Source organism: Rhinopithecus roxellana, chromosome 4 (assembly GCF_007565055.1).
Source record: "Rhinopithecus roxellana isolate Shanxi Qingling chromosome 4, ASM756505v1, whole genome shotgun sequence".
NCBI lineage: Eukaryota > Metazoa > Chordata > Mammalia > Primates > Cercopithecidae > Rhinopithecus > Rhinopithecus roxellana.
In genome coordinates, this window is record NC_044552.1 from 121,637,819 (window position 1) to 121,664,432 (window position 26,614).

Consider the following 26,614-nt stretch of genomic DNA (forward strand, 5'->3'; position numbering starts at 1 on the left):
GACAGGTACACTCGCTGTTCAGCAATATTCTGTCTTCTGCAACCTCTGCTGCTGATACCCAGGCAAACAGGGTCTGGAGTGGACCTCAAGCAATCTCCATCAGACCTATAGCTGAGGGTCCTGACTGTCAGAAGGAAAACTATCAAACAGGAAGGACACCTATACCAAAACCCCATCAGTATGTCACCATCATCAAGACCAGAGGCAGATAAAACCACAAAGATGGGGAAAAAGCAGGGCAGAAAAGCTGGAAATTCAAAAAATAAGAGCGCATCTCCCCCTGCAAAGGAGCGCAGCCCATCGCCAGCAACGGATCAAAGCTGGTCAGAGAATGACTTTGACGAGATGAGAGAAGAAGGCTTCAGTCCATCAAACTTCTCAGAGCTAAAGGAGGAATTACGTACCCAGCGCAAAGAAACTAAAAATCTTGAAAAAAGAGTGGAAGAATTGAAAGCTAGACTAATTAATGCAGAGAAGGTCATAAACGAAATGACAGAGATGAAAACCATGACACAAGAAATACGTGACAAATGCACAAGCTTCAGTAACCGACTCGATCAACTGGAAGAAAGAGTATCAGCGATTGAGGATCAAATGAATGAAATGAAGCGAGAAGAGAAACCAAAAGAAAAAAGAAGAAAAAGAAATGAACAAAGCCTGCAAGAAGTATGGGATTATGTAAAAAGACCAAATCTACGTCTGATTGGGGTGCCTGAAAGTGAGGGGGAAAATGGAACCAACTTGGAAAACACTCTTCAGGATATCATCCAGGAGAACTTCCCCAACCTAGTAGGGCAGGCCAACATTCAAATTCAGGAAATACAGATAATGCCACAAAGATACTCCTCCAGAAGAGCAACTCCAAGACACATAATTGCCAGATTCACCAAAGTTGAAATGAAGGAAAAAATCTTAAGGGCAGCCAGAGAGAAAGGTCGGGTTACCCACAAAGGGAAGCCCATCAGACTAACAGCAGATCTCTCGGCAGAAACTCTACAAGCCAGAAGGGAGTGGGGGCCAATATTCAACATTCTTAAAGAAAAGAATTTTCAACCCAGAATTTCATATCCAGCCAAACTAAGTTTCATCAGTGAAGGAGAAATAAAATCCTTTACAGATAAGCAAATGCTTAGAGATTTTGTCACCACCAGGCCTGCCTTACAAGAGACCCTGAAGGAAGCCCTAAACATGGAAAGGAACAACCGGTACCAGCCATTGCAAAAACATGCCAAAATGTAAAGACCATCGAGGCTAGGAAGAAACTGCATCAACTAACGAGCAAAATAACCAGTTAATATCATAATGGCAGGATCAAGTTCACACATAACAATATTAACCTTAAATATAAATGGACTAAATGCTCCAATTAAAAGACACAGACTGGAAAACTGGATAAAGAGTCAAGACCCATCAGTCTGCTGTATTCAGGAGACCCATCTCACATGCAGAGACACACATAGGCTCAAAATAAAGGGATGGAGGAAGATCTACCAAGCAAATGGAGAACAAAAAAAAGCAGGGGTTGCAATCCTAGTCTCTGATAAAACAGACTTTAAACCATCAAAGATCAAAAGAGACAAAGAAGGCCATTACATAATGGTAAAGGGATCAATTCAACAGGAAGAGCTAACTATCCTAAATATATATGCACCCAATACAGGAGCACCCAGATTCACAAAGCAAGTCCTTAGAGACTTACAAAGAGACTTAGACTCCCATACAATAATAATGGGAGACTTCAACACTCCACTGTCAACATTAGACAGATCAACGAGACAGAAAGTTAACAAGGATATCCAGGAATTGAACTCATCTCTGCACCAAGCGGACCTAATAGACATCTATAGAACTCTCCACCCCAAATCAACAGAATATACATTCTTCTCAGCACCACGTCACACTTATTCCAAAATTGACCACATAATTGGAAGTAAAGCACTCCTCAGCAAATGTAAAAGAACAGAAATTATAACAAACTGTCTCTCAGACCACAGTGCAATCAAACTAGAACTCAGGACTAAGAAACTCAATCAAAACCGCTCAACTACATGGAAACTGAACAACCTGCTCCTGAATGACTACTGGGTACATAACGAAATGAAAGCAGAAATAAAATTGTTCTTTGAAACCAATGAGAACAACGATACAACATACCAGAATCTCTGGGACACATTTAAAGCAGTGTGTAGAGGGAAATTTATAGCACTAAATGCCCACAAGAGAAAGCTGGAAAGATCTAAAATTGACACTCTAACATCACAATTAAAAGAACTAGAGAGGCAAGAGCAAACACATTCAAAAGCTAGCAGAAGGCAAGAAATAACTAAGATCAGAGCAGAACTGAAGGAGATAGGGACACAAAAAACCCTCCAAAAAATCAATGAATCCAGGAGTTGATTTTTTGAAAAGATCAACAAAATTGACAGACCGCTAGCAAGACTAATAAAGAAGAAAAGAGAGAGAACTCAAATAGACGCAATAAAAAATGATAAAGGGGATATCACCACTGACCCCACAGAAACAACCATCAGAGAATACTATAAACGCCTCTACGCAAATCAACTAGGGAATCTAGAAGAAATGGATAATTTCCTGGACACTTACACTGTCCCAAGACTCAACCAGGAAGAAGTTGAATTCCTGAATGGACCAATAGCAGGCTCTGAAATTGAGGCAACAATTAATAGCCTACCCACCAAAAAAAGTCCAGGACCAGATGGATTCACAGCTGAATTCTACCAGAGGTACAAGGAGGAGCTGGTACCATTCCTTCTGAAACTATTCCAATCAATAGAAAAAGAGGGAATCCTCCCTAACTCATTTTATGAGGCCAACATCATCCTGATACCAAAGCCTGGCAGAGACACAACAAAAAAAGAGTATTTTAGACCAATATCCCTGATGAACATTGATGCAAAAATCCTCAATAAAATACTGGCAAACCGGATTCAGCAGCACATCAAAAAGCTTATCCACCATGATCAAGTGGGCTTCATCCCTGGGATGCAAGGCTGGTTCAACATTCACAAATCAATAAACGTAATCCAGCATATAAACAGAACCAAAGACAAGAACCACATGATTATCTCAATAGATGCAGAAAAGGCTTTTGACAAAATTCAACAGCCCTTCATGCTAAAAACGCTCAATAAATTCGGTATTGATGGAACGTACCTGAAAATAATAAGAGCTATTTATGACAAACCCACAGCTAATATCATACTGAATGGGCAAAAACTGGAAAAATTCCCTTTGAAAACTGGCACAAGACAGGGATGCCCTCTCTCACCACTCCTATTCAACATAGTGTTGGAAGTTCTGGCTAGGGCAATCAGGCAAGAGAAAGAAATCAAGGGTATCCAGTTAGGAAAAGAAGAAGTCAAATTGTCCCTGTTTGCAGATGACATGATTGTATATTTAGAAAACCCCATTGTCTCAGCCCAGAATCTCCTTAAGCTGATAAGCAACTTCAGCAAAGTCTCAGGATACAAAATTAATGTGCAAAAATCACAAGCATTCTTATACACCAGTAACAGACAAGCAGAGAGCCAAATCAGGAATGAACTTCCATTCACAATTGCTTCAAAGAGAATAAAATACCTAGGAATCCAGCTTACAAGGGATGTAAAGGACCTCTTCAAAGAGAACTACAAACCACTGCTCAGTGAAATAAAAGAGGACACAAACAAATGGAAGAACATACCATGCTCATGGATAGGAAGAATCAATATCGTGAAAATGGCTATACTGCCCAAGGTTATTTATATATTCAATGCCATCCCCATCAAGCTTCCAATGAGTTTCTTCACAGAATTGGAAAAAACTGCTTTAAAGTTCATATGGAACCAATAAAGAGCCCGCATTGCCAAGACAATCCTAAGTCAAAAGGACAAAGCTGGAGGCGTCACGCTACCTGACTTCAAACTATACTACAAGGCTACAGTAACCAAAACAGCATGGTACTGGTACCAAAACAGAGATATAGACCAATGGAACAGAACAGAGTCCTCAGAAATAATACCACACATCTACAGCCATCTGATCTTTGACAAACCTGAGAGAAACAAGAAATGGGGAAAGGATTCCCTATTTAATAAATGGTGCTGGGAAAATTGGCTAGCCATAAGTAGAAAGCTGAAACTGGATCCTTTCCTTACCCCTTATACGAAGATTAATTCAAGATGGATTAGAGACTTAAATGTTAGACCTAATACCATAAAAACCTTAGAAGATAATCTAGGTAGTACCATTCAGGACATAGGCATGGGCAAGGACTTCATGTCTAAAACACCAAAAGCAATGGCAGCAAAAACCAAAATTGACAAACGGGATCTAATTAAACTAAAGAGCTTTTGCACAGCAAAAGAAACTACCATCAGAGTGAACAGGCAACCTACAGGATAGGAGAAAATTTTTGCAACCTACTCATCTGACAAAGGGCTAATATCCAGAATCTACAAAGAGCTCAAACAAATTTACAAGAAAAAAACAAACAACCCCATCAAAAAGTGGGCAAAGGATATGAACAGACATTTCTCAAAAGAAGACATTCACACAGCCAACAGACACATGAAAAAATGCTCATCATCACTCACCATCAGAGAAATGCAAATCAAAACCACAATGGGATACCATCTCACACCAGTCAGAATGGCAATCATTAAGAAGTCAGGAAACAAGAGGTGTTGGAGAGGATGTGGAGAAATAGGAACACTTTTACACTGTTGGTGGGATTGTAAACTAGTTCAACCATTATGGAAAACAGTATGGCAATTCCTCAAGGATCTAGAACTAGATGTACCATATGACCCAGCCATCCCACTACTGGGTATATACCCAAAGGATTATAAATTATTCTACTACAAAGACACATGCACACGTATGTTTATTGCGGCACTATTCACAATAGCAAAGACTTGAAATCAACCCAAATGTCCATCTGTGACAGACTGGATTAAGAAAATGTGGCACATATACACCATGGAATACTATGCAGCCATAAAAAAGGATGAGTTTGCGTCCTTTGTAGGGACATGGATGCAGCTGGAAACCATCATTCTTAGCAAACTATCACAAGAAGAGAAAACAAAACGCCGCATGTTCTCACTCATAGGTGGGAACTGAACAATGAGATCACTTGGACTCGGGAAGGGGAACATCACACACTGGGGCCTATCATGGGGAGGGGGGAGGAGGGAGGGATTGCATTGGGGAGTTATACATGATATAAATGATGAATTGATGGGTGCTGACGAGTTGATGGGTGCAGCACACCAACATGGCATAAGTATACATATGTAACAAACCTACACGTTATGCACATGTACCCTAGAACTTAAAGTATAATAAAAAAAAAAAAGAAAGAAAATAAAAATTATCAAAACTGACTCAAAAAATAAGACAAAACCTGATTAGTGCTATAACCGTTAAAGGAATGGAATTAAAAATTAAAAATCATCTTGTGAGCAAAAATTTGAGCCCAGATTATTATTATTATTATTATTTTTGAGACAGAGTTTCGCTCTTGTTGCCTAGGCTGGAGTGCAATGACATGATCTCAGTTCGCTGCAACCTTAGCCTCTTGGGTTCAAGTGATTCTCCTGTCTCAGCCTAGTGAGTAGCTGGTATTAACAGGTGCAGGCCACCATGTCCAGCTAATTTTTGTAATTTTAGTAGAGACAGGGTTTCATCATATTGGTCAGGCTGATCTTGAACTCCTGACCTCAGGGGATCTGCCCACCTCGGCCTCCCAAAGTGCTGGGATTACAGGTGTGTGCCACCACCCCTGCTGAGCCTAGCTTACTTTCATAGGTTAGTTCAAGATATTAGTAATTCCAAACTTAAACTCTTTCAGAGAACAGAGATGAGCTCTCTTTGGCTCCTTTGACGTCTATTATTATCCTGATACCAAAATCAGACAAGAACAGTATGAGAAAAGAATTGAAAGCCAACCTGACTATTTACAATAGAGGCAAAAATCTGAAAGAAAATATCAGCAAACAAAATTTAGCCATTGTTTAGGGAAAAAATCATGGCCAAATAGAAAGTCTAGTTTAGCTGGTAGGTTAAAGGAGGTGGGAAGTGGGAGGGAAACATGGGCATCTCTACAATGATAGAAAAAACATTTGATAAAACATACCCAGCCAGGCGTGGTGGCTTATGCTTGTAATCCCAGAACTTTGGGAGGCTGAGGCAGGCTGATCACTTGAGGTCAGGATTTCGAGACCAGCCTGGCCAACACGGTAAAACCCTGTCTCTACTAAAAATACAAAAATTAGCCAGGTGTGGTGGCAGGCGCCTATAGCCCCAACTACTCGGGACGCTGAGGCACTAGAATCGCTTGACCGTGGGAGGCGGAGGTTGCAGTGAGCTGAGATGGTGCCACTGCACGCCAGCCTGTATATAGGGAGGCAGAGTGAGATACCATCTCAAAAACAAACAAACAAACAAACTAAAAATGCACCCATTCATGGTTTAACAAACCAACAAATGAAACTTCTTGCAATAGAAAGATGATCGCTTAATTGGAAAAAAGTGAGTCTTGAAATTTTTCTTTATTTCTCAGAAATCTGATAGCCAATAATGAGGTTTCTTCCTCAATAGGAGAAGAAAAGTTGTTAATATTTAAACCATTTTCCCTATTACATATATGTGTGTGCATTTGTACAAATATAAATATATATAATCACACAAAGAGACATCTATGGAAGGCAAGTCTTCATCGCACAGTAGTTAAGAGCATCAGTTCTGGAGGCAGATTGTTAAATTAAAATCCTAGGATTGTATGATTTGGTACAAATTTTCTAGCCTCCTTCCCTGTGCCTCAGTTTTCTCATCTGTAAAACGGGCAAGGACAATAGCACCTACCTCACTGGGTTGTTGTGAAGGTTCAAGAAGTAAATTCATGTGATGCATGACAATGCCTGGTAGCTTATAAGCACTCAGTAAGTATTAGTGGCCATGGTGGTTTTTAAAAATCAGAATGTTAACATGGTGATCTTTGAGTAGATTCACAGGTGGTTTTTAAGTTCTTCTTTATATTCTGTATATTCCAAATTTTCACACTATTTTACTTTTATATAAGGAGGTGTTACACACACACACACACACACACACACACACACACACACACACTCTTCCACAAAAGCTCAAGGCTTTGATTCAGGTTGACTCCATAAACTTCCTGGAAGCTTTGGTTGTGCGCAGAGCACCTCTTCTGAGACTCTGCTCTCGCCTGCCAGGTGGTTCCACGTTTGCTGCTTCTTCTAAGGCAGGACATGGCAAGTATCGACTCTAAACACATGTCATCCCCCCCACCCCACAACAGTCCACTTTGGGTACTAGTGATTTCAAAGGCAAGGGACAGGCTCCTCCTAGACATTTTTAGACACAGATGCATCGGAATCCCTCATGGCACCTCCAAACCAAGGATGCTCAGACTCTGCCACAAGAGACTGTGATTGGCAGGTCAGAGTGGGCCTTCAGATTGTGATACTGATGGGCACCTGAGTGGTGAACAGCTGCTTTATTCTGTTGTCACTCAACCTTGGTACAGGCAGCTCTGGCTAGTGCAGGCCTGCAGTACTTCTCAATTAATTTTAAATATGTAGGTAATGCCCACTCTTTCATTCAAAAATGTCTGTTGGTCCAATTGTTCAGGAAATGCTCTAGATGAGAAATTGGGAACACAGAACAAAGTTCTTATTCTTAGAAGTTTAAACGTTTATATAGGGAGGCAGAAAATGAAAATGAACACGTTACCACATGATTATTATAGAGTCTATAGTAAGTGCTCTTAAAAGAGAAATAAACAGAATGATATGATAGAGTAACAGGAGAGTAGTCTATAGACAGTGCCATGGAAAAGCTAGCTGGGCTTGGAGAGAGAAGACTTGGAAGATAAGAGGGAGTAGGCCAGCCTCATCATTGAAGTGAAGATTGTCCAGACACAAAGCAACAACCCATGCTCTGCAACAGAAAAGAACTCAGGATGTTCAAGGTTGATGTGTCGGAAACATTCCATGTAAGACACAGAGTGGCATATAGAAGATTCTGGAAGGTAGATGCCTAAGCACTTGTTGTCCAAGCCAAGGATTTTAGGTTTTCTTTTAAGTGCAACAGAAAGCCATAGAAGGCTTTAAAATGGGGCAGGGTGAGGTGACATATTCCCTTAAGGGAATTTGTGTTTTCAAAGATCACTCTGGCTTACATTTGAAGATTGATTGGTAGAAGTTAACTGCAGAATGGAGAAAACCAACAGGAGGCCACTTCAAGAACCTAAGTCAGACATGGCGACAGCTTGCACTTAGCGGGTAGCAGAGGAGATGATGGGGTGGATTGGTTGAGGGTCCATTTGGAGGTAGAAGGCAGCTGGGATATTTGTGGCAGATTCATGGATTCTGACTGGCTATGTGACAGATTTAGAACAGGCTATGGGGTCAAAAGCCACTGTAGCATCTTTTTCCTGAGAAGATAAATGGCAAAAACGCTGAGTAATCTCTAGGCCTAAAATATAGTTAGTTCCACAAAGCATTGAGGCGTTGTGACCTCGCCCAAACCTTTGGGACCTCCCCCTCGTGAGGCTTTAGAGTGAATCTTCTTCTCAAAGGCTTATTGTGAACAAAAGCCAACCTGAGTCCAGGTCAGAGTCCACCTCTCTCTGCAGTCTTATTCTATGTGGCTGTAGTCTTGAATTCCTGCCCAGCCTCCTGGAATAGCTCCAGAGAATCTAGGCTGCATAATGACTAGGGGATGGCGCTGGGGGAGGGAGTGTAACCAAAGGCTGGGAGAGCTGTGAAGGAAAGCGGGATGGAGTTAGTGCATCTCACTTCCCCACTTCCCATCAGGAGAAATGGTGAGAGACTGTATGACTCCACAACTCTTATTTGAGGTATGACATGGCAGAACATTCTTAATTGCACAGCCCTAAAGAAAACAAGGCTGGGTGCGGTGGTTCACGCCTGTAATTCCAGCACTTTGGGAGGCTGAGGTGGACAGATCACCTGAGGTCTGGAGTTCAAAGCCAGCCTGGCCAACATGGTGAAACCCTGTCTCCCCAAAAATATAAAAAAAAAGAAAAGAAGAAAAGCTGGGCATGATGGTGGGTACCTGTAATCCCAGCTACTCAGGAGGCTGAGGCTGAAGAATAGCTTGAACCTGGGAGGTGGAGGTTGCAGTGAACTGAGATGGCACCACTGCGATCCAGCCTGGGTGACAGAGCGAGACTCCATCTCGAAACCAAACAATCAACCAACCAAACAAACAAACAAAACAAAACCAAAAAAACACCATCAATAAACCAGTGTGTAAGTCAAGTGACACACCTATTACCCTCAGTGTTATAAGATATTTTTATTTTGTATTCATTTTAGCTACAAGTTATGTAGGTACTTCCAAGAGTATGATCCAAATCCTTTATCTAACTTGCATAAAACTTTTGTAAAGAACTTGGACCTTTATGCTCATGGCACTGTGGGAGGGTCAGGAATAAATTTAGAAGCAATTTGAAGATGTGAGAGCTATAGCCATATATCTTGCAGCTTAAAAATATCACACAATAATGTGGATATAAATGCAGCAAGAATGTTAAATATTATGTAAATAACTTATTTAGGCTCTCTTGAAAAGCAAGTTTCAGAACAATACATAACGTATAAGCCATTTCATTAAAAACTTAAAAACTGGGAGTTTCACTGAATCTAGCAAGCCATCAAATGTAAGACAGCTTAAAATTTATGTATTTTAAAATCAATAAATGTTTTTATAAATGCTTTTTATACATGCATTTAAATAAATGTTTTTTAATGCACAATGTCTCAGAACTACATACTTTAAAATAGTTCAGAGAGAAATATACTTGAAAATGTTAACAACATACCCCTGGGAGAGGGGAGCAAGCTGAGATAGATAAAGAGGTCCCCTACATTTTTATTCCATATACTTTTCTATTTGATTTTTTACAAGGAGCATGTGTTTAGGTGATTTTTGTGTGCATGTGTGTGCATATGTATATGTGTAAATGATACCAGTTCATATGAGTAAAGTTATATACAGATTTTTTAATCAAAAAAATATTTGTGTCTGGAACACATAGCCTAGTGGATCTTCATTTTATTAAGCATGACAAGCACATAATTCATGGAAGGCCAGAGAAATGTTCTGTTTGTGCTGCAACTGCACATTCCTACCTGCTGTGAAATAAACCCAACCTTCCTGCTGGGGTCTGTTGATTCAGCTTTGCCATCTGGAGCAATCTCGCATTCACAGTCTGAATGGAAAAACGCTGCTTTGGTCAGAGTCTCTGCTGGTAGCCAGATTTGTGGTATATGGTGTTAATTATATTCTTTCCATAAAATAGCAATGCTCTATGTATGGAGGGGGGCTGAGCACAAGTGACAGCCAAAATTCAGGATAAAGGTAATCCCCTTGCATTTCATCTGGTATCTCACTCGGGAGAAGAGAATCCAGATTCCCGTCAGCAGGCCAAAGGCTGTGGGTGAGGGAGCACACTGGGCAAGGAAGGCTGTAAAGTCCAGGAAATGGGCTGCCTTATTATTCATGAGTCTTGGTGCTTCTGAGAACATTCTGTACCATGTGTACAGTTGGCTTAGTACAAATTCCAAAGTCATTTTTTTTAATCACTTAGAATCTCATTTTCAGAGTAGGTAGATAAGTAAGTGTATAAGTAAGTTAAACATTTGTAAACCAACGCATTCCAACGAAATTCACCCATTGGCTATGTGACCAGAGGACATTTTGGTGCTTTAGAGTCACCACAGAAAGCAGCATTTTCCAGCCTACTGGAAAAGAATATTCTTTCACTCATTCATTCATTCAAGAAATAACTTGTTGAGTGCCTACTGCATGGCAGGTACTGTGCTAGCAATACACACTGCTCAAAACCGACAGACACGTTCCTACCTTTGTAGGGTTTACATTCTGGTAGAGTTGGCAGATGATGAACAAACAAAAAAGAAATAATTATGGAGTGTGACAATGTTATGAAGGATATGAATAGGGTGACATGACAGAGTGTAAGTGGGAGTGAGTGAATGGAGCTCTTCATATGGTTTAGGAGTAAGTGAGGCTTCCCTGGGGACCTGTCACTGGAGCTTACTGCTGAAGGGTGACAAGCAGCAAAAGCTGTGGAAAGTACCCTTCCCGGGGCATCGGGAGACCTAGGTGTAGGTACCTTGCTGGGATATGGCTTCTGTCTCTACAGGTCTCCTACCCTTTCTTGTCAATTTCCCCAGAGGCAAACAGAGCAATGTGCAAATCTAAATAATTACTAATCAGTTAACAGAAGAATAATGACTTTTATGTGATAGTACCTTGTAAACTACAAAGAGTTACCCAATATTACACCATGTGATCTTCGTAATAACTCTTCTAGGTAGGTAAGACAAGGATTGAAATAAGTTGGATGCTGGCAGTTCTGGCTACATAATTTGTGGTACCCAGTGTAAAATTAAAAACCAGGGCCCCTTGTTAAGAAACGCTTAAGAATTTCAAGATGGCAATGATAGAGCATTAAATCAAGCACAGTGCCCCTGGAGCAGGGACAGGTTGTATGTTCACGAAGGCTGGCCTGGATACTGCACTGTCATCAGATTTGTCGGTGGCGTGTGTGTGTGTCATTTTGTTGCTGCCTTTATATCCAAGTTACATATTTCTGCAAAATACTAAATTGTCAAATACTACTTTTATTAATATGACTATACCATTAAGTCTTATTATGGGAAATCTAGTCTGTTTTTCATTTGGTATTTCCTACCTCTTTCTTTCAATAATTTAAAAATCTGTGAGAACACTTAGAAGGCCAATATCTTTGCCAAAAATCTGTAGCAGTCGAGTTGGTTTGCTGCAAGTTGTCTTGGCAAACAACTTTCGTGCGGGAAAGTGCTCTTGTTTTAAAATAGGAACATCTAAATGTGAGTCCTGGTTCTGCCATTTACTATGTGCGTGACCTGGGGTAAATCACTTAGTACCTCTGAAGTTTAGTTTCTTGTACAAAACTGGAGAAATATCCCTTTATATATGTGTCGAGCTTGTTGGTGAGGATTCAGTGAGATCACGAGTGGTCACCTGCAGCGTGTAGCGCTCGGAGACAATGACTCTTGAGTGGTGTTCTGCCTGACGCCTGGCAGGGGGCACTTTCAGATGGTTTCCACTCGTTGCTAATGGCAGGTGTTATCTCTGATTAGGATGGCCCGTGTTTCTTGCTGGTTATTAAATATTTTGAACATCATGCTTGAATGGTAGGATTTGTACTACACTGCTTTGCAGAAGAACAACAAATCTACCATTTCATTTAGTGTATTAAAAATATATCTATTGGAAAACATGCAATTTTAAAAATTGAGGTGAGATTCACAACATAAGATTATACATATTCCCCAGTTTTATTGAGGTATGATTGACAAAGAAAAATGGTGTATATTTAAGGTGTATAAAATGATGTTATGTTATATGTATACATTGAGAAATAATGACCACAATCAAACTAATTAACATGTCCATCACCAAGCTCAACAGGGCCTTCTTTTCTTGCTGACTCTGCCAAGCCCATTCTCCTGGCTGTAGGCCATTCTCTTGTCCATTACCTGGACAGTAGGTAGGGGCAGTGGGAATCTCATTCATCCATTCATGTGCATTACTAATTAGATGATGAGGCATTTAGCTACCTTAAGAGAGTCAAAGTTACTCCCACGTGTTTACCCACCCTTCATTGAATTTCTTCATGTTGACATTCAGAGCACTGGGTGGAAATTGTATTATATCAATTCACCTGCTACAAGCCTTTGTGAAATTAGCCATTTTAAAGTAAACAATTCAGTGGCATTTAGTACATTCACAATATTGTGCAATCATCACTTCTATCTAGTTCCAAAACATTTTTGTCGTCTTAAATGAAAGCTTGTACCGATTAGACCGGCATTCCTCGTTTTCTCTTCCTCTCAACCCCTGGAAATCATTAATCTGCCTTCTGTCTGTATGGATTTGCCTATTCCGGGTATTTCATATAAATGGAATTATACCATATATCTCTCACATTTTGTGTCTGGTGTCTTTCATTTAACATGATATTTACAAGGTACCTCTGTGCTATGGCATGTATCATTACTCATCTCTTTTTATGATAAGTTTCTGCTGCATGATCTTTCTACCACAAATTGTTTATCTATTCATCTGTTGACCGACACTGAGCATTTTCTATCTTTTGGCTATTGCGCACAATGCTGCTTTGAACATACATGTACATGTATCTGTTTCAATACTTGTTTTCAGTTCTTCTGGGTAGATGCCTGGGAGTAAAATCCTGGGTCATATGGTGATTCTATATTTAACTTTTCAAAGAAAAATTATGCAATTTTAAGGCAAAAGTAATAATATACATTATTTTATCATAAAATACAATAAGAAGAAAACATTTTTATACTTTGTCTTGCCTTTCTGTCCCAGCTGCCAATTATTGAACTGCTGCTACCTGGAGACTGACCAAAATTGAGAACTTGAACTCCAGAGCCCCCACCTCTGACCAACAGAGGGGTCTCCCAACAGAGAGCTCTAATAAATAAGAGTGCATGAGATTATAATGCAAGAGTATATGAGCCAAATTGCATTTCATGTCTCCATCTTCTCCCGTCTATTAAGTGAGCTTGTTGCTTTTAGGAATCCCTGAGTCACTCCAGTGAAGAGAGCTATTAGCTAAGGTTAATTATCATGACTGAAATGTGAGTAAATGAAAGAAAGTGAGTCACGCACTAGTGCGATTTTATGATGCTTATGAAGAAAGGGCAAATCAAATGTACAAATCTAAACTAAGGGGAACATTGGAGTGGTTGAATCATGGGTCTGAGTGAATATATATTTTATAGAGTGTGCTTGTAGATTCTTAACATAATTGTCCCAGTGCTTTACTCAGACTGTTCTCTTCCTGTAGGCCCCGTGGTGACCTCTCTAACCACATTAAGTGAGCCCAAGTGAAGCACCCATTACTGGGAAGACAGGGAAGAAAGAGAGCTGCAAGTTCCCGTTTCTACTTCAGAGTTTCATCAAGAGCCAGCTCACATCCTGCAATTGACTGCTTTTTCCTACAAGTTATTCATTTAACAAATCTTAGCATAGCAGCCTGAGCAAAGGAGCATGCAGAGGATACTTGGGAATGAAGTGAGCAAAGAGAGAAGATGCTCTTTCTCCCAGCTCAGCACCAGCCACGTTTGCCACAGATGTATTCTCACTGACTAACCCTAGATGTCCTTCCACCTTATTCACATTTACTTATTCATTTATTTAGTTACTGATTGGTTTCTAAGCTTCTGCAGGCACTATTTATTTATTTATTTTTGAGACAGAGTCTCACTCTGTCGCCCAGGCTGGAGTGCAGTGGCATGATCTTGGCTCACTGCAACCTCTGCCTCCCACGTTCAAGTGATTATCCTGCCTCAGCTTCCCAAGTATCTGGGATTACAGACACCTGCCACCACACCCGGCTAATTTTTGTATTTTTAGTAGAGACAGGGTTTTGCCTTTTTGTTCAGGCTGGTCTCAAAGTCCTGACCTCAGGTGATCCACCTGCCTCGGCCTCCCCAAGTGCTGGGATTACAGGCATGAACCAACGCACCCGGCCTGCAGGCACTATTTATAAGTGTTACGTGGTATATAAACATGAATCAGAATGAACTCTATTCTCCAGGAACTATCAGCATATATGGAGGCCTATAGCTTTAGCACAGTTAGAGGGTGCAGGGTGGAAGTGAGAGCATGCACCCTGCCCTAGACTCCCTTGGTTTGAATTCTGTATTACCTTGTCAGAGTTATCTCCCATCTCTACCCCGCAGGTTCTTATCTGTAAAATCAGGAAAATAACAGTACCTATCATATGAGATTATTTTGAGGGAAACACTTGGAACAGTGATTGGTAAGTGCTACATAAGAGTTTCCTAAACAAGTAAGTGACAACTATCCTAACAGAGAAATCAATGAAGTTCTCTGGAAGTTCAGAGGCAGACATGTCTTCTGAGAGAGTGGAAAAGGCTCATGACAGAGATAGCATTTGAGCAAGGCTTGAAGGCTTGGCTTACACTTTCTTTTCTTTTTTCTTTCTTTTTTTTTTTTTTTTTTTTTTTTTTTTTGAGATGGAGTCTCGCTCTGTCACCCAGGTTGGAGTGCAGTGGCGCGATCTTGGCTCACTGCAACCTCCGCCTCCCAGGTTTAAGCGATTCTCTTGCCTCAGCCTTCTGAGACTTGCCTTAACTTTTTTACAACATTCTTAGGGGGGCGGAACAAGATGGCCGAATAGGAACAGCTCCAGTCTCCAACTCCCAGAGCAAGTGACACAGAAGACCGGTGATTTCTGCATTTTCAACTGAGGTACTGGGGTCATCTCACTGGGGAGTGCCAGACAATCGGTGCTGGTCAGCTGCTGCAGCCGGACCAGCGAGAGCTGAAGCAGGGCGAGGCATCGCCTCACCTGGGAAGCGCAAGGGGGAAGGGAATCCCTTTTCCTAGCCAGGGGTACTGAGACACACAACACCTGGAAAATTGGGTAACTCCCACCCCAATACTGTGCTTTAAGCAAACTGGCACACCAGGAGAATATATCCCACACCTGGCCGGGAGGGTCCCACGCCCACGGAGCCTCCCTCACTGCTAACACAGCAGTCTGCGGCGATCTATCCGCAAGGCAGCAGCGAGGCTGGGGGAGGGGCGCCCGCCATTGCTGAGGCTTAAGTAGGTAAACAAAGCCGCTGGGAAGCTCGAACTGGGTGGAGCTCACAGCAGCTCAAGGAAACCTGCCTGTCTCTGTAGACTCCACCTCTGGGGACAGGGCACAGCTAAAAAACAACAGGGGAAGCAGCAGAGGCCTTTGCAGACGCGAACGACTCTGTCTGATAGCTTTGAAGAAAGCAGTGGATCTCCCAACATGGAGGTTGAGATCTGAGAACAGACAGACTGCCTGCTCAAGGTGGGTCCCTGACCCCTGAGTAGCCTAACTGGGAGACATCCCCCACTAGGGGCAGTCTGACACCCCACACCTCACAGGGTAGAGTACACCCCTGAGAGGAAGCTTCCAAAGGAAGAATCAGACAGGTACACTCGCTGTTCAGCAATATTCTATCTTCTGCAACCTCTGCTGCTGATACCCAGGCAAACAGGGTCTGGAGTGGACCTCAAGCAATCTCCAACAGACCTACAGCTGAGGGTCCTGACTGTCAGAAGGAAAACTATCAAACAGGAAGGACACCTATACCAAAACCCCATCAGTATGTCACCATCATCAAAGACCAGAGATAGATAAAACCACAAAGATGGGGAAAAAGCAGGGCAGAAAAGCTGGAAATTCAAAAAATAAGAGCGCATCTCCCCCTGCAAAGGAGTGCAGCCCATCGCCAGCAACGGATCAAAGCTGGTCAGAGAATGACTTTGACGAGATGAGAGAAGAAGGCTTCAGTCCATCAAACTTCTCAGAGCTAAAGGAGGAATTACGTACTCAGCGCAAAGAAACTAAAAATCTTGAAAAAAGAGTGGAAGAATTGAAAGCTAGACTAATTAATGCAGAGAAGGTCATAAACGAAATGACAGAGATGAAAACCATGACACGAGAAATACGTGACAAATGCACAAGCTTCAGTAACCGACTCGATCAACTGGAAGAAAGAGTATCAGCGATTGAGGATCAAATGAATGAAATGAAGCGAGAAGAGAAACCAAAAGAAAAAAGAAGAAAAAGAAATGAACAAAGCCTGCAAGAAGTATGGGATTATGTAAAAAGACCAAATCTACGTCTGATTGGGGTGCCTGAAAGTGAGGGGGAAAATGGAACCAACTTGGAAAACACTCTTCAGGACATCATCCAGGAGAACTTCCCCAACCTAGTAGGGCAGGCCAACATTCAAATTCAGGAAATACAGATAATGCCACAAAGATACTCCTCCAGAAGAGCAACTCCAGGACATATAATTGTCAGATTCACCAAAGTTGAAATGAAGGAAAAAATCTTAAGGGCAGCCAGAAAGGTCGGGTTACCCACAAAGGGAAGCCCATCAGACTAACAGCAGATCTCTCGGCAGAAACTCTACAAGCCAGAAGAGAGTGGGGGCCAATATTCAATGTTCTTAAAGAAAAGAATTTTCAACCCAGAATTTCATATCCAGCCAAACTAAGTTTCATCAGTGAAGGAGAAATAAAATCCTTTACAGATAAGCAAATGCTTAGAGATTTTGTCACCACCAGGCCTGCCTTACAAGAGACCCTGAAGGAAGCCCTAAACATGGAAAGGAACAACCGGTACCAGCCATTGCAAAAACATGCCAAAATGTAAAGACCATCGAGGCTAGGAAGAAACTGCATCAACTAACGAGCAAAATAACCAGTTAATATCATAATGGCAGGATCAAGTTCACACATAACAATATTAACCTTAAATGTTAATGGACTAAATGCTCCAATTAAAAGACACAGACTGGAAAACTGGATAAAAAGTCAAGACCCATCAGTCTGCTGTATTCAGGAGACCCATCTCACATGCAGAGACACACATAGGCTCAAAATAAAGGGATGGAGGAAGATCTACCAAGCAAATGGAGAACAAAAAAAAAGCAGGGGTTGCAATCCTAGTCTCTGATAAAACAGACTTTAAACCATCAAAGATCAAAAGAGACAAAGAAGGCCATTACATAATGGTAAAGGGATCAATTCAACAGGAAGAGCTAACTATCCTAAATATATATGCACCCAATACAGGAGCACCCAGATTCATAAAGCAAGTCCTTAGAGACTTACAAAGAGACTTAGACTCCCATACAATAATAATGGGAGACTTCAACACTCCACTGTCAACATTAGACAGATCAACGAGACAGAAAGTTAACAAGGATATCCAGGAATTGAACTCATCTCTGCACCAAGCGGACCTAATAGACATCTATAGAACTCTCCACCCCAAATCAACAGAATATACATTCTTCTCAGCACCACATCACACTTATTCCAAAATTGACCACATAATTGGAAGTAAAGCACTCCTCAGCAAATGTAAAAGAACAGAAATTATAACAAACTGTCTCTCAGACCACAGTGCAATCAAACTAGAACTCAGGACTAAGAAACTCAATCAAAACCGCTCAACTACATGGAAACTGAACAACCTGCTCCTGAATGACTACTGGGTACATAACGAAATGAAAGCGGAAATAAAGATGTTCTTTGAAATCAATGAGAACAAAGATGCAACATACCAGAATCTCTGGGACACATTTAAAGCAGTGTGTACAGGGAAATTTATAGCACTAAATGCCCACAAGAGAAAGCTGGAAAGATCTAAAATTGACACTCTAACATCACAATTAAAAGAACTAGAGAGGCAAGAGCAAACACATTCAAAAGCTAGCAGAAGGCAGAAATGACTAAGATCAGAGCAGAACTGAAGGAGATAGAGACACAAAAAACCCTCCAAAAAATCAATGAATCCAGGAGTTGATTTTTTGAAAAGATCAACAAAATTGACAGACTGCTAGCAAGACTAATAAACAAGAAAAGAGAGAGGAATCAAATAGACGCAATAAAAAATGATAAAGGGGATATCACCACCGACCCCACAGAAATGCAAACTACCATCAGAGAATACTATAAACACCTCTATGCAAATCAACTAGAAAATCTAGAACAAAGGGATAATTTCCTGGACACTTACACTCTCCCAAGACTAAACCAGGAAGAAGTTGAATTCCTGACTAGACCAATAGCAGGCTCTGAAATTGAGGCAACAATCAATAGCCTACCCACCAAAAAAAGTTCAGGACCAGATGGATTCACAGCTGAATTCTACCAGAGGTACAAGGAGGAGCTGGTACCATTCCTTCTGAAACTATTCCAATCAATAGAAAAAGAGGGAATCCTCCCTAACTCATTTTATGAGGCCAACATCATCCTGATACCAAAGCCTGGCAGAGACACAACAAAAAAAGAGTATTTTAGACCAATATCCCTGATGAACATCGATGCAAAAATCCTCAATAAAATACTGGCAAACCGGATTCAGCAGCACATCAAAAAGCTTATCCACCATGATCAAGTGGGCTTCATCCCTGGGATGCAAGGCTGGTTCAACATTCGCAAATCAATAAATGTAATCCAGCATATAAACAGAACCAAAGACAAGAACCACATGATTATCTCAATAGATGCAGAAAAGGCTTTTGACAAAATTCAACAGCCCTTCATGCTAAAAACGCTCAATAAATTCAGTATTGATGGAACGTACCTCAAAATAATAAGAGCTGTTTATGACAAACCCACAGCTAATATCATACTGAATGGGCAAAAACTGGAAAAATTCCCTTTGAAAACTGGCACAAGACAGGGATGCCCTCTCTCACCACTCCTATTCAACATAGTGTTGGAAGTTCTGGCTAGGGCAATCAGGCAAGAGAAAGAAATCAAGGGTATTCAGTTAGGAAAAGAAGAAATCAAATTGTCCCTGTTTGCAGATGACCTGATTGTATATTTATAAAACCCCATTGTCTCAGCCCAGAATCTCCTTAAGCTGATAAGCAACTTCAGCAAAGTCTCAGGATACAAAATTAATGTGCAAAAATCACAAGCATTCTTATACACCAGTAACAGACAAGCAGAGAGCCAAATCAGGAATGAACTTCCATTCACAATTGCTTCAAAGAGAATAAAATACCTAGGAATCCAACTTACAAGGGATGTCAAGGACCTCTTCAAGGAGAACTACAAACCACTGCTCAGTGAAATAAAAGAGGACACAAACAAATGGAAGAACATACCATGCTCATGGATAGGAAGAATCAATATCGTGAAAATGGCCATACTGCCCAAGGTTATTTATAGATTCAATGCCATCCCCATCAAGCTACCAATGAGTTTCTTCACAGAATTGGAAAAAACTGCTTTAAAGTTCATATGGAACCAATAAAGAGCCCGCATTGCCAAGACAATCCTAAGTCAAAAGGACAAAGCTGGAGGCGTCACGCTACCTGACTTCAAACTGTACTACAAGGCTACAGTAACCAAAACAGCATGGTACTGGTACCAAAACAGAGCTATAGACCAATGGAACAGAACAGAGTCCTCGGAAATAATACCACACATCTACAGCCATCTGATCTTTGACAAACCTGAGAGAAACAAGAAATGGGGAAAGGATTCCCTATTTAATAAATGGTGCTGGGAAAATTGGCTAGCCATAAGTAGAAAGCTGAAACTGGATCCTTTCCTTACTCCTTATACGAAGATTAATTCAAGATGGATTAGAGACTTAAATGTTAGACCAAATACCATAAAATCCCTAGAAGAAAATCTAGGTAGTACCATTCAGGACATAGGCATGGGCAAGGACTTCATGTCTAAAACACCAAAAGCAACGGCAGCAAAAGCCAAAATTGACAAATGGGATCTAATTAAACTAAAGAGCTTCTGCACAGCAAAAGAAACTACCATCAGAGTGAACAGGCAACCTACAGAATGGGAGAAAATTTTTGCAACCTACTCATCTGACAAAGGGCTAATATCCAGAATGTACAAAGAACTCAAACAAATTTACAAGAAAAAAAACAAACAACCCCATCAAAAAGTGGGCAAAGGATATGAACAGACATTTCTCAAAAGAAGACATTCATACAGCCAACAGACACATGAAAAAATGCTCATCATCACTCGCCATCAGAGAAATGCAAATCAAAACCACAATGAGATACCATCTCACACCAGTTAGAATGGCAATCATTAAAAAATCAGGAAACAACAGGTGTTGGAGACGATGTGGAGAAATAGGAACACTTTTACACTGTTGGTGGGATTGTAAACTAGTTCAACCATTATGGAAAACAGTATGGCAATTCCTCAAGGATCTAGAACTAGATGTACCATATGACCCAGCCATCCCACTACTGGGTATATACCCAAAGGATTATAAATTATTCTACTACAAAGACACATGCACACGTATGTTTATTGCGGCACTATTCACAATAGCAAAGACTTGGAATCAACCCAAATGTCCATCTGTGACAGACTGGATTAAGAAAATGTGGCACATATACACCATGGAATACTATGCAGCCATAAAAACGGATGCGTTTGCGTCCTTTGTAGGGACATGGATGCAGCTGGAAACCATCATTCTTAGCAAACTATCACAAGAAGAGAAAACCAAACACCACATGTTCTCACTCATAGGTGGGAACTGAGCAATGAGATCACTTGGACTCGAGAAGGGGAACATCACACACTGGGGCCTATTATGGGGAGGGGGGAAGGGGGAGGGTTTGCATTGGGGAGTTATACATGATATAAATGATGAATTGATGGGTGCTGACGAGTTGATGGGTGCAGCACACCAACATGGCACAAGTATACATATGTAAGAAACCTGCACGTTATGCACATGTACCCTAGAACTTGAAGTATAATAAAAATAAATAATAAATAAATAAATAAAACAAAAAAAAACCAAAAACAACATTCTTTGTTGGTCTGAGTCAGTGCTACCAGCATTATTACGTAAGTGGGACTTTGCCCAAATTTCTCTGTGCAGGTCTATCAGAGTTTAATGTACAACCGGCTTTTTAAACATACATTCTGAGGATGCCCTAGAAAAGAATTATTTTCTTACACAGGGTTAGTTATTTGTCCTTCAAATAATCAAACTACTATTGCTTGACTTTGGGTAAGTCACTTAGTCTCTCTGAAACTTACTTCATCCATTTGAAGTAGAAAAGATCTGAACTCAGTAAGCATTTTGCATTGTGGTCTTTTCTTTTCTTTTTCTTTTTTTTCTTTTTTTGACGGAGTTTCGCTCTTGTTGCCCAGGTTGGAGTGCAATGGCATGGTCTCGGCTCACTGCAACCTCCACCTCCTGTGTTCAAGTGATTCTCTTGCCTCAGCCTCCCGAGTAGCTGGGGTTACAGGTGTCCACCACCATGCCCAGCTAATTTTTGTATTTTTGTAGAAACGAGTTTTCAGCATGTTGGCCAGGCTGGTCTTGCACTCCTGACCTCAGGTGACCCACCTGCCTCGGCCTCCCAAAGTGCTGGGATTACAGGTGTGAGCCACTGTGCCTGACTGTGGCCTTTCTTTTTTTAAACCAACTTTAAATTATTGTGATTGTGATTATTAACAATAGTGTTATAAGTGTTAGTCTTGTACCTCATTCACATTGTTTATAAAGAGTTGAATATGAATTATGTAGGACTTAGGCCTGAGTTTTAGTGATTTGTTTCTCTTTGAAGTTTTATATTATATAGTCTTAAAAGGAGCTTTCCAAAATCATTAGACTGCCAAAAATATTTGACCAGCAAAATTTACAACGTCTATGCTCACATTTACAAATTCCATCTCCAACCACCCACCCACCCTCCTGTCTGTCTAAATTCCTGCATTCACCTAGTTAGTGAAGAACAACTAGCTTACTGCTGCAGTCAAGTCAGAGTTCATTCTATGAATACGGATATTTATAAAGGGAGTAGATTTTTATTTAGAGATTTGTGACCTAATTTCAATTAGGTCCATTACCTAATTTCACTCTGTTTTGTTTATTTCATACTTATGATGGATTCACATTCTTGCATTGCTCAAATAAAAAAGTAGAATTTGTGTCAGTTTTCTCTGGTCAAGAATCCTTGATGCACTTTGGAGTGCCATTGTGTTCTAGAATTGGGACAAAGGGCACAGATTGCAGGCAATAGACTTCACTGGACCTAGTTTAAGCAGAAAGGGACTTAATTTGGGGAAGGGCAGGAGCAAGATCTGTAGGCTGAGTTTTAAGAAGCCACCACTGAATAGACATACGTAGGTAGCTGCTGACTTTAAGATAATAAGAAAGAGAGGAAATCATGAAACTGAAATCATAACTGCTGATTCTAGGAACACTCCACTAGGCTATAATGTGCATCATCAAAATGGATGTTACTCTGTCCCTATCCTCTGCCTCTCAACACCTACATAGCTGGGGACCAGACCATGAGACCTGTATTGTCTTGTCAGGACTATTGTAGCAAAGTACCACAAATGCCATGGCTTAAAAACATAAATGTATTGTCTCCTGGTTCTGGAGGCTAGAAGTCCAAGAGCAAGGTGTCAGCAGGGTTGGTTCTTTCTGAGGGCTGTGAGGGAGTGTCTGTTCTATGCCTCTCTCTGAACTTCCAGTGATTTGGTGGCAATCTCTGTTTTTTCTTGTCTTGTAGATGCATCTCCCCAGTCTCTACTTCCATGTTCACATGACATTCTCCTTGTGCACATGTCTGTATCTGCTCAAATTTCCCCCCTTTTTTTTTAAGGTCAACAGTCATAGTAGATTATAGCCCACCCTACTGACTTCATCTTTACTGGACTGTCTGCAAAGACTCTATTCTCAGATATGGTCACATATATAGGTATATGACCTAAGAATTTCTAGGGGGTTAGGATTTCAACTAGTTTGGAGGGACACAATTCAACCTGTGACAGGACCTATGCAACAATCACTGCAGAAAACACAACAAAACTGAGAAATAGCAGAGGTGGCAGAATGGTCTTGACATTGTGATTTTCACCTCGGCCTTCTAAATCTTGTGTGGTTAGATCTGCTTGGTGGAAGGAAGTAGTGCTATAAGAAATCTGATAAATGGCATAAGGGATTCAGCTTTTTGGCCTCTGAGATGCTACAAAATCTTCCACAAGAGGGTTGGAGTGGAGATGGATAGGCTAAAATGGAGTTGAAGGAGCCAACATGTATTATCTTCCACTTAGGAAAGTAGAGAGCTGTAAGAGCTGTTGCGAAGGTTAATGAGTCAATGAGTGATAGAGTTAAATAAACAACAGAGTATTGGTAGTGAATAACTGCTCTCTGTCTCAGGATGCAATTAATTAAATCTCCTTTTCAACTGCTGCAAAAAATTTACTCATGGACTAGGAAATGTAAGTACCTAAAAGGCAAGTGATTTAGTCTCTTCTTACCAGCAAGTTTATGTTAGGCCCAATATCTTTGCAACCTGTCAGAGCCTAGGGAGAATGTGGTATATACGTAAAAAGAGAAAACAAAGAAAATAAAGGAAAATCCTGACATGCCCCCAGGCTGATTAATAGTGTGTACCACCTGGTCTCCTAAGTTAGCATCTTAAAAACATCTTCAAGCTTCTCTTTGTGTTACTTCCTAGCCTAATATTTTCATTGCCACAACCTAGAAATTTTGCCCTAAAATAAACCTCGAATTCAACCACCCCACTTTATTCCCATGGCTATTTTTTGAATGTAGTTCCTCACTGCTTTGAGATAGATATTTGTAATAACCTGCTTTTCCCACCTCTAGATTCTTTCCCATCTCAGGCCTTCTTTCACCCTACAGCCAGAGTTATTCTTCCTAAAACCTGAATTTGGCTATGTCCAACCCACATTCCAAGTCACTGCTGTCCTCATTATTGTTACTAATGATCATTGTAGAAGAAAATATTTGTTATTTTGATTCTGTAATTTTCCTGAACTTTCCCCTAAGCTTCTGCTACATTTTAACTATTTGCTGGATAGTGCTGCTTGGATATCCTATGAGTATCTCAAGCCTTGAAGTGATGTGTACAAAATTGAATTCTTATCTACTGATTTCCTTTCTGGCCTCACAAACCAAACCAGAAAAAACAAAAATCGAACTTCTTTGTCCTCTCATCCTGTAACCCCTTTATCATCCACCAGTACTACTAGCACAGTGAGACCTATTATCTTTCATTTTACAATGAAACTTTACAGTTTTCAAATCCAAAGTCTAAGTTATTAGCAACCAAATCAATTTGGTTCTTTCCTTGAAGCCAGAAAAATTAGGTCTCAAAATACTAACCTGAAGGTGAAATAATCTCATTCCCAAACTGGACTTACTAAGCCAGTAAAACAGATGAAAACCAAATTAATGAAAATGCAAACAAAGAATGTCTCTATTAAATCAGGCTATATAGGGATGAGTGGTTCTAATCCTGTTATTTCTGTGCTCTGCAAACTTCAGTGGTTTCTAGTTGCCTATCAAAGTAAATCACCAGGAGGAAATTACAATTCGAAACTTTAATACCCCAATTGCATAGCCTTAAAAAATAAGCAAAAATTCATGGAACTAAAATAAGAAATAGACAAATTCATCATCACAGGAAGACTTTTATACTCTTAACTACTGATTTATTTAATGAATCTGTAACTATATACAATGTTTGAATAATGAAATTTATAAACTTGATTTAATGAACATTTATATAACACTGTACCCAATAACCAGCGAATGGAAATTTATTTCAAGCACACATGAAACATGAATGAAAATTTATGATGTTCTAACACTTAAAGCAAGTCTCAATAAATTTTTTAAAGAGGGTCTTCTATAGACCATGAAATTAAATTGAGGGAAAGGGAGAAACTAGATTTCTTAAGGTGGGAAAAACCAAGGACACACTGGTTCAGATGGCAAGGAGGTAGACCACATACCTGGACCCAAACAGGAAATTTCCTCACTCTTACAGAGACCACAGGCATACTTAAATCTGAAAGTTGCACCAACCAGGTAATCCATACCTGTAAAAGAAGCCTGTGGACAAAAGGGCAGTGAAAAAATGTCCACTTGGAAGGAACTGCTTAGACTTTAAAAACCCAGTAATAGGTCAGGTATGGTGGCTCATACCTGTAATCCAAGCACTTTGGGAGGCCAAGGGGGGAGGATCACTGAAGCCTAGGCATTTGAGACCAGCCTGGGCAACATAGTGAGACCCCATTTCTACAAAAATACAAAAATTAGCTGGGTGCAGTGGCGCATGCCTGTAGTCCTGGCTACTCGGGAGGCTGAGGCAGGAGAATTGCTTAAACCTGGGAGACAGAGGTTGCAGTGAGCTGAGATTGTGCCACTGTACTCCAGCCTGGGGGATGGAAGTGAAATCCTGTCTCAAATAAAATTTTAAACGTAAAATAAAATAAATAAACAAACATAATGATACCTTGTGCAAATCTGATAGATGCACTTGTTAGATTGTTCCACTATGATTAACTCACACTTCCAAGCCTCTCCAACTTGTCGGGGGCCCTAAACTGCAAGCAGAATCTGCATGTATGTGTTTTGGGGTGTGTGTATGGTGGCGGGGGGGATGGTTAAGAGTGAAGGAATAACATGCACTAAAGAGAATGAGTAAAGGGCTGGTTAGAAAAATCTCTCTCATTAAAAAAAAGTTCACTCCCAGGCAATGGCAGCCAAAATAGTACCTAAGAAAATAAACCTGATATAGAGCATCCAATAATATTGAAGAGTGAGTACCTGAAAAAAGTCACTGGAAGCATACAATGTAATTCTACTGCAATGTTCTGATGGAAAATTTTCACACATTCTCTATCTTCTTCCTCATCTGGCCTATTATTGTTTATTTTTTGGTTTTGGTTTTGGTTTTTGTCTCTTTTTTTGTTTGTTTGTTTATAAGACAGGGTCTTGCTCTGTTGCCCAGGCTGGAGGGCAGTGGCATGATTATGGCCCACTGCAGCCTCAACCTCCGGGGCTTCAGCAGTCCTCCCATTTCAGCCTCCCCAGTAGCTGAGACTACAGGCACACACCAACCATTCCCTGCTAATGGCCTATTATTTAAAAGACAAAAAT